Here is a 7,920-nt window from a genome sequence, read left to right as displayed (position 1 = left end):
TTTATGAAATAAATTCTGACAGATCTTCGGGACCTATTCATGTGTATATATATAATTGTTCAAAAATTATGATTTATTCTGTAATGCTTTATGACCCTAATCCGACGACAGATACATGTTAAGGGTGTTACAAATATTGCAAAACATAATCCAAACACTTCTAGCCTATACATGCCATACTTTAATATGTACATTTTCAAAAGTACCAAAACAAGGTTCGGTAGTATGGTGACGATCCTCGACGATCCCCAAGCTCACAGTAGCTTTGATATATATAAAACAATGAAAACACACACAAAGTAAGCTTTAAAAAGCTTAGTAAGCTCGTACTAAATATAACCAACATTTTATATAATACAAAACATCATCTTCTAATAGACACTTAGTAGTTCTCAAATCATTTATCAATTCTATTCCATCACAAATTAATATGTTCATACTAGCTTATCAAGCTTTATACACATAGTATCATCTACCACGTATGTTTCGTACATACCTGAACTTTCCCGTATTTATTCATCTTCATTCTTACCTCCCATTCGAATACATTAACTCTTTCTAAAGTCTTTCCACGCTTTAATAATTCTCACACTTAGTGCTTCAATGATTAGCCAAAGCTAAAATGAATCCCGCGCACTTAGTGCCATCTCAAATAGCCAAAGCTACCTCAGTATCGCACACTTAGTGCCTCATATAGCCAAAGCTATTCTATTTCGCACACTTAGTGCCGAATTCCTTCGATTTATCCACTTACACAAACCACAGTAAACATCTATATAATTCATGCATCTTTAAAACATTAAAAGATGACTCTAATATCATTTATTCCGTATGAACTTACCTCATACTCGGAATTGTCGATTTGAATTGTCTACTCGATTATCTTCGACTTTCCTCGGTCTAAATCCAAATTCCTCTTTTCTTGACCTATATGCATTCAAAATTAACCCTTTTATTCACCAAGTCATTAAATTCAATCCACAAACATACATTTAGGGCATTTTGCAAACTAGCCCTCACATTTTAACATTTTGACACTTTAGTCCCTAATTCACACAATCATAAAATACACATAATTTGCATATACTCATGCTTGGACGAATTCTCCTAGTATTCATACTAGTCCACACATTTCATTTATTTCACATTTTAGTCCTTTAATTTAAAATTTTCACAATTTAGCCCATTTTACTCAAATTCATCAAAAATCCAAAGACAAAACATGTTAACCCAAAACATATCTTCCATTTATCAACAACTAACTTTACAAAACTCATAGTTTCATCAGTGGCATAACTTAAAATCATAATCAAATTCAGAAATTGAGGCATGGGCTTAGTAAAACACAAAGTAGCGATAACAAAAACATAGAAATTATCATAAACCGAACAAAATCCATACCTTAATTAAAGAAATCAATGGCCGAATGAAATGAAGCTTAAAACCCTTTCTTGTTTTCTATTTTCGATAGAAAAAGATGAATAAAATGGCCACATTTTTTTTTATTGTTTTGATTAATGTTAACATATTAATCAATTTCCCTTTTTGCCCTTATTTTATAACATAATTAAACCATTACCAAATGTTCATTTATGTCTATTAATCTTGTCAATGGGCTAATAACCACATAAGGACCCTTGCTTTAGAAAGCCATGAAAAATAGATACCTTTACAATATAGAAAGCTACTTTTGCATTTTATACGATTAGGTCCTTTTTATCTAATTGAGCACACAAACAAATAAATTTTCATACGAAACTTTCATACATGCGAATCCACATACCATAACCACAGAAAATAATATTTAAAATATTTTTCTGACTTGTATTTGTGGTCCCGAAACCACTTTTCTGACTAGGGTCTATACTAGACTATTACAGTTACAATTCTTCCCTTTAGGGATTTTCGTCCCTGAAAATCTTACCATTGAACAGATTCGGATATTGTTGTCTCATAGCATCTTCAGGCTCCCAAGTAGCCTCTTCGACACCATGTCGATACTACATCACTTTTACTAACAGAATTTTCTTATTTCTCAATTCTTTAACCTCGCGAGCTAATATACGAATCGGTTCTTCTTCGTGGTTCATACGTGATATTCACGACAGGTTTTAAATATTTATAACTAATCATTCTTGAAACTAACTATTATCACGATGAAGGCAAGTGTACCTATCGAACAGTAGTATAGCTTTAGCAAGACCGAAATGTCGAACCGAAAGGAACCAAGAGTACTAGTAATTACCTTCTTTTTATTATCTAGCCTAAAAATTAAGGGATTTGGTTATCTAAACTAATTACTAAACTAAAAATGCACAGAGAGAAGATTGGGAAAAATCTTTTGGGAAAACTCAATTGATTAAGATAATACCTAAGGAAAAATCCACCTAGACTTCACTTGTTATTTGACTTTGAATCAAACGATTTATTCATTTGACTTGATCCGTAGAAATCCCTAAGTTATATTATTATCTCTCTCGAGACTAATAACGTCTAACCCTAGGTTGATTAATTGAAATCTCTTTCTAATTAACACCTGGTGTTGCATTAACTCGATCTATGGATCCCCTTATTAGGTTTCACACTTATCCGACAAAATCTTATCACCCTATCTCTAGGCGTGTAATCAACTCCGCTTAATTATGACAAATTTACTCTTAGACAGGGTCTATTCCTCCTCTGAATAAGAGCATTAACTCGAATCAATATCCTGGAATATTAAAACAAGAATTAAGAACACATAATTAAGAACAAGTCAAATATTTATCATACAATTTAGATAATAATAACAAGATCCATCTTAGGTTTCATTCCCCTTAGGTATTTAGGGGGTTTAGTTCATAATTATAGAAGAAAACATCTCAGAAGAATAAGGAATACAAAACATAAAGAAAACCCAAAACCCCTAAATGAAAATTGAAGGGAATCTTCAGTCTTGATGATGAATCCGGCTTCTGAGATGGACCAATCGGCTTCCCTTGAGTAATACCTTCCTCCTCCTCTATGTACCCTCTCCTAAGTGCCTCCTCAGGTGTTAAAATAGGCTTTAGAATGCCTAAGAGCCCTCAAAATTGGCCTTTTCCTAATAGGTTTATACTTGGGCTCGGCAGGTACACGCACGTGTGCGATTACTCCAACTCGTGGTAAAGGATTTTGAGTAGGCACGGGCATGTAGTCTACCCATGTAAGTCGTGCTTCGATCCTGCCAAAGGGACACGGCCGTGGGACACACCCGTGTGAGGAAGGCCAGGCCGTGTTGATTTCCCATGTGGGTCCATTTTCTCTGTTTTCAGCCCGTTTCTCGCTCTTTTTACTCTCCTATGCTCACCTAAGTATAAAACATGAAATTAAAGAATTAGAAGCATTGAATTCACCAAATATAAGGAGAAACCATCCATAAATGTGCTAAGCATGGGATAAAAACATGTATAAATTACAGTTTATCAAATACCCCCACACTTAAGCGTTTGCTTGTCTTCAAGCAAAATGCTCAGCTGACAATCGAAATAAATTCTTCTCAATTTATAATGCCTATCAATAATATCTCAAAATAATCCATAAGTATTCATACATTGAAAATTCAACTAAAAGTACATCAAAGTTTCAAACATTCCAAGTTGAGTAATTTATCACGAAAACATAGGTGTCTCCCCTTATCTAAATGATTACCTTTGATCAAAATATCATAGAGTTTAACATCCTCATTAAAGATTCACTCAAATCACTCAATGTGTTTAAGGACGTCAATTAAATCACTCATTAGTCAATATGAAAAGCTATTGCCATAGGGTTGCTTGAAAATTAAATCTCCACCACTATAAATTGAGCTGATACATCAATCAAAAATGTCTTTTAGAGGGTTGTAATGTGGGTTTGGTTAGAGGGTGTGGTCACAAGCTGAAATAAAAGGTTAGAATCGAGATTGAATTGGAAAATTACCTCGCTAGAAAAATAACTAGTCATCAGTTGAATACAAGTGAGCTTCTTCTCAGAATATGGAATTAACACTCAAGCTTAAAAACGATGAATTACTACTAATATGTATTAAAGTAATTTTTTTAAGAACAAGTCAAATACATAGAAGAACAAAACATAGCTAAGCAATTAGTTCAAATCAAATCTCGACAAAAGTAGGGATCAAATTAGGGGATTTCAACAATAATGGGTTATGGGTTAAAATTGAGGGTAAATCAATTAATGGTTTGTTAGGCTCAAAGGGGTTTACTAAGGGTTAATAATGGAGGTAGGCTTTTGTGGAGTGAATGGGTTAAACCTAAGTGCCTTTATCATATTGAAATATCAAATCAAATGGTGTGGTCTTGACATGCATAATCAAGCAAGTTCTAGAATAACAAATCAATACTGACGCACTCATAATAAAAGTGAGCATGAAAGAAATAAAATATGCTCTAAAGGCTCAAGATCTCACAAAATTTATGGCTTTTTGATGTTTAAACTTGTGAATTTCAACTCACGATAATACCTAAACTTAGGGAAACAACCTAAAAGTTTATAATCCTTCAAAAATCAACTTATCATGCTTGATTCCCTAATGTCTTAAAGTTTAAACAATCAATGCATAAATGCCTGTGTTTGAATTCAAGACATATCAATAAAAATCATAAATTAATTAAAATTCATTCTAATAGTGATATGAGTGATTCACGTAAGAATAAGATAAAATTCAGGGACTTCTAATGATGATATGAAAGACCCCCAACAATGTATAAAGATAGATATATTGAAAATATATATAAATAATCATAAGATAGGGAGAGAAGTGAAACTTCCTGAATGATGAATGAACTCTTTGAATTGGAGTTATGGAGAATAATCGGCCAAGGCAATGATGAGAGTGGAGAAGATACTCCGATAGTGGTAGAGGTTCTGTAGTCCACAAGTCCTGCACCAAAAGAATATTTGGTAGCTATGGTCGTGGTCGAGTAGGACATGGTAGTCATGGAGAACCTTTGTCAGTGGAGTTTTTAGTTCTTATGCGATGATGAGCTTTGGAGCTCTTTACAACTGTGATAGAATCAAGAACTTTTTAAGAAATATAAGGAAGCATAATTATTCATAATGAAATAGCCGAAACTATAAATTATTCAATAAAAATTATAAAAACTAAAATTAAAATAATAATAAAGGAAAATAAAATAAAAATTACATAAATAAGATAAATAAAGATAAAAGTTAAAATAAAAAAAATAAATAAAAAGTTTTTAAACATCGTCATCGCCGGATGGTTCACAAGGTGGTGGTGGCGATGAGATGTGAAAGTGCTGACAAATCTGATGTAGAGCCGTATCAATGTGATTAAAGCGCTGAAAACATTACTGCTCAAATCGTGTAAGGCACTCAGAAATGTTAGAGTATGAAGCCGCCGTATGAATTGGATGATGGATGAGTGGTGGCTGAGACGGCGGGTCTTCATGATGTAGAGAGACATCATCAGTAATGTCCTCTGGGTCCTCCTCCTCGATGGACTGGATAAGGCAGTACTGAGGAGGGTAGGTGTCACGTCGTTTCTTGATCACCCTCATACTTAGCATGCTCGAGATGACCTATAGGGACATCTGGCCGATGAGGGTGAGGGAGGATGATTGTGCTGTTGTGTTGAGGAGCCCGAAGTACTGAGCTAGTCGAGTCACATAGGGCCTGATAGAGATGATCCCTCTCCCATGTCACTCCGTCTAATGGCGGATGGCGAGGGCGATGAAGTAAATAAGGTCGAGGATGTGCCCGTTCGCCATGCTTTATAAGAAATAGGCGTCATGGGTGGTGACGACGCCGGTACTCTCTCATCTTCCCATCAGAGTGTGAGCTAAGAGGGCGTGTAGGTACCTCAAGGATGGAGGGAGAGCTGATGCCTTGGATCGGCTAGGGTCGTAGGTGGCCGAGGCAGGGATGAGGTCCCTCTAGCACTTTGAGGGAGAGTAGTGGATGTAGCAATGGAGGGTGTCGAGTTCATCGTCGTTCATGAACTCCTCTGTGTACAGCCCTAGTGGAATCCTGAACTCGAGTATGCTCAACTGGTGTACTAGACCACCAAGGTAGAACTAGACCGTTCCAAGATCGTCAGAATTGGTCATGACGGTCTGAAGATGGAACATCGAGCAGAGTTCCAATGTGAACTCGAGATACATCGACTCGACGATCTCAAAGAAGAGTCCCTAAGGGTCAGTCTTCAGGAGGGCTCGGACAGCGTCAGCCAAATGAATCTGTTCAAGTGCAGCCCAGTCAATGCAGCGGCCCACACCTAGGGGTCGGGCCCATAATATTTGATATAATTCCTCCTGGGATCCCAAGAGAACCTGGAGGAACGGGTGTCTAATCTCAGTGGTAGGACCCGAGGATGACGCTGTTCCATTTCTTTTCTTCGAGGAGGGAACAACGGTCTTCTTACTATGTGAGGATGACATTGTCCTACATTGAAAAGTCAAAGTTCAACCAATACGTCCTAAAAATAGCATGTAGAAACAAAACTTATTAGGAATATTTCATGAGACTCGCATACTAAATGAAGAGAACAAAACTAAAACAACTAAAACAATTATATCAGGTTATTAAAATAGGACTATGAGAATAATACGATGGGAAAATCTAATGCATGAATGTATGTGGGTAAATATAAAATCCATGAAAATAAGAAAAATAGATGAATGTAGTATAAAAAATGACAAGCACGAGTATTTATATTATCCTACTATTAATATTCACTTAAAATAGTCAAATGGACCAGAGAAAACATGAAATAGGCAAAATATTTAAAGAGAATAGAGAGAAAAGAGTGAACAAATGCAAAAGGGAGAAGCTTGAGTCGTCGGAAATAGTGTTATAGGCGGCGTAAGGGTGTGGCAGGTAGGGCGTGTGGAGTTGCAGCGACTAGGGTTAGAGATTTTTGGGGAGGAAGATGATGAATAGTGAGGGGTTTATATAGATTTTGGGGCACACGGCCATCGGGCACACCTGTGTGCCCTAATTTTTGCCCGTGTGTTTCACGATTTTTAAATTTAGGCACGTCTGACATTCACCCCGCTCCTATGTTCCTTGGGCATGCGGGTGTACACAGCTGTGTCGCATGGCCGTGTCTTGCTTCGTTCGCTTCTCCCACGCCCGTGTATGGTAGCCCATGCCCGTGTTCTTTTTGACAGTGTCAACTACGGGTGAATGACACGGGCATGTCGCACTCCTGTGTTAAATTCTTAATTTCAACCATGGTTTCAAGGCACGGGTGTGTCTCACGCCCGTGTTGTTTTGGCAGTTTCGCCCACGGCCCTGTCACACGGCTGTGGCAACTTATCGCATCCCGTGTTGGAGAAAAACTTTTTCCCTATTTTCACACGACCGTAGGCACGCCCGTGTGCTTGGCCGTATGGATGGGAATACCTTACGTTTCAGGACTCAGATAGTAGGTTAGATTTGAAAAACTATAATTCAAATAAATCATTACTGTTAGTGCTCAGGTTGCCTTCCGAGAAGCATTTATTTATAGTTTAAGCTTGACTTACCTCTCTGGTGTGTGATCATGGTAGCTTGAGGTGTTTACACTCCTCATCCCTGCTATCAACTTCATCAATATAAAGTTTAAGACGAGTATTGTTTACCTTAAAAGTGCCGAATTTGGGATGAATTACCTCCACTGTACCATATGGGAAAATATTAAGTACCGTGAGAGGAATTTCTTCATTAGGTTCAGAAGTGGGAATGCGAGGGTCTGCTGCATCTAGTTTGTCATGGCGTGGTTTTGGTTTATCGTGTGTCCTCGGTCTATATGACCGCCATTCATCCAGTTTCTTTATTTATAGCTTTCGTTCTTCATGGATAAGTCCTTTGTTGTTGTTTGAACACGGCTCATATGCGTTCTTCGAAACTGTTTCCTACACAGAGGGTTTCACCACATGCTCAGGACTAGTAGAA

This window comes from Gossypium arboreum, chromosome 1, assembly GCF_025698485.1.
Source record: "Gossypium arboreum isolate Shixiya-1 chromosome 1, ASM2569848v2, whole genome shotgun sequence".
NCBI lineage: Eukaryota > Viridiplantae > Streptophyta > Magnoliopsida > Malvales > Malvaceae > Gossypium > Gossypium arboreum.
This window is presented reverse-complemented; position numbering follows the sequence as displayed.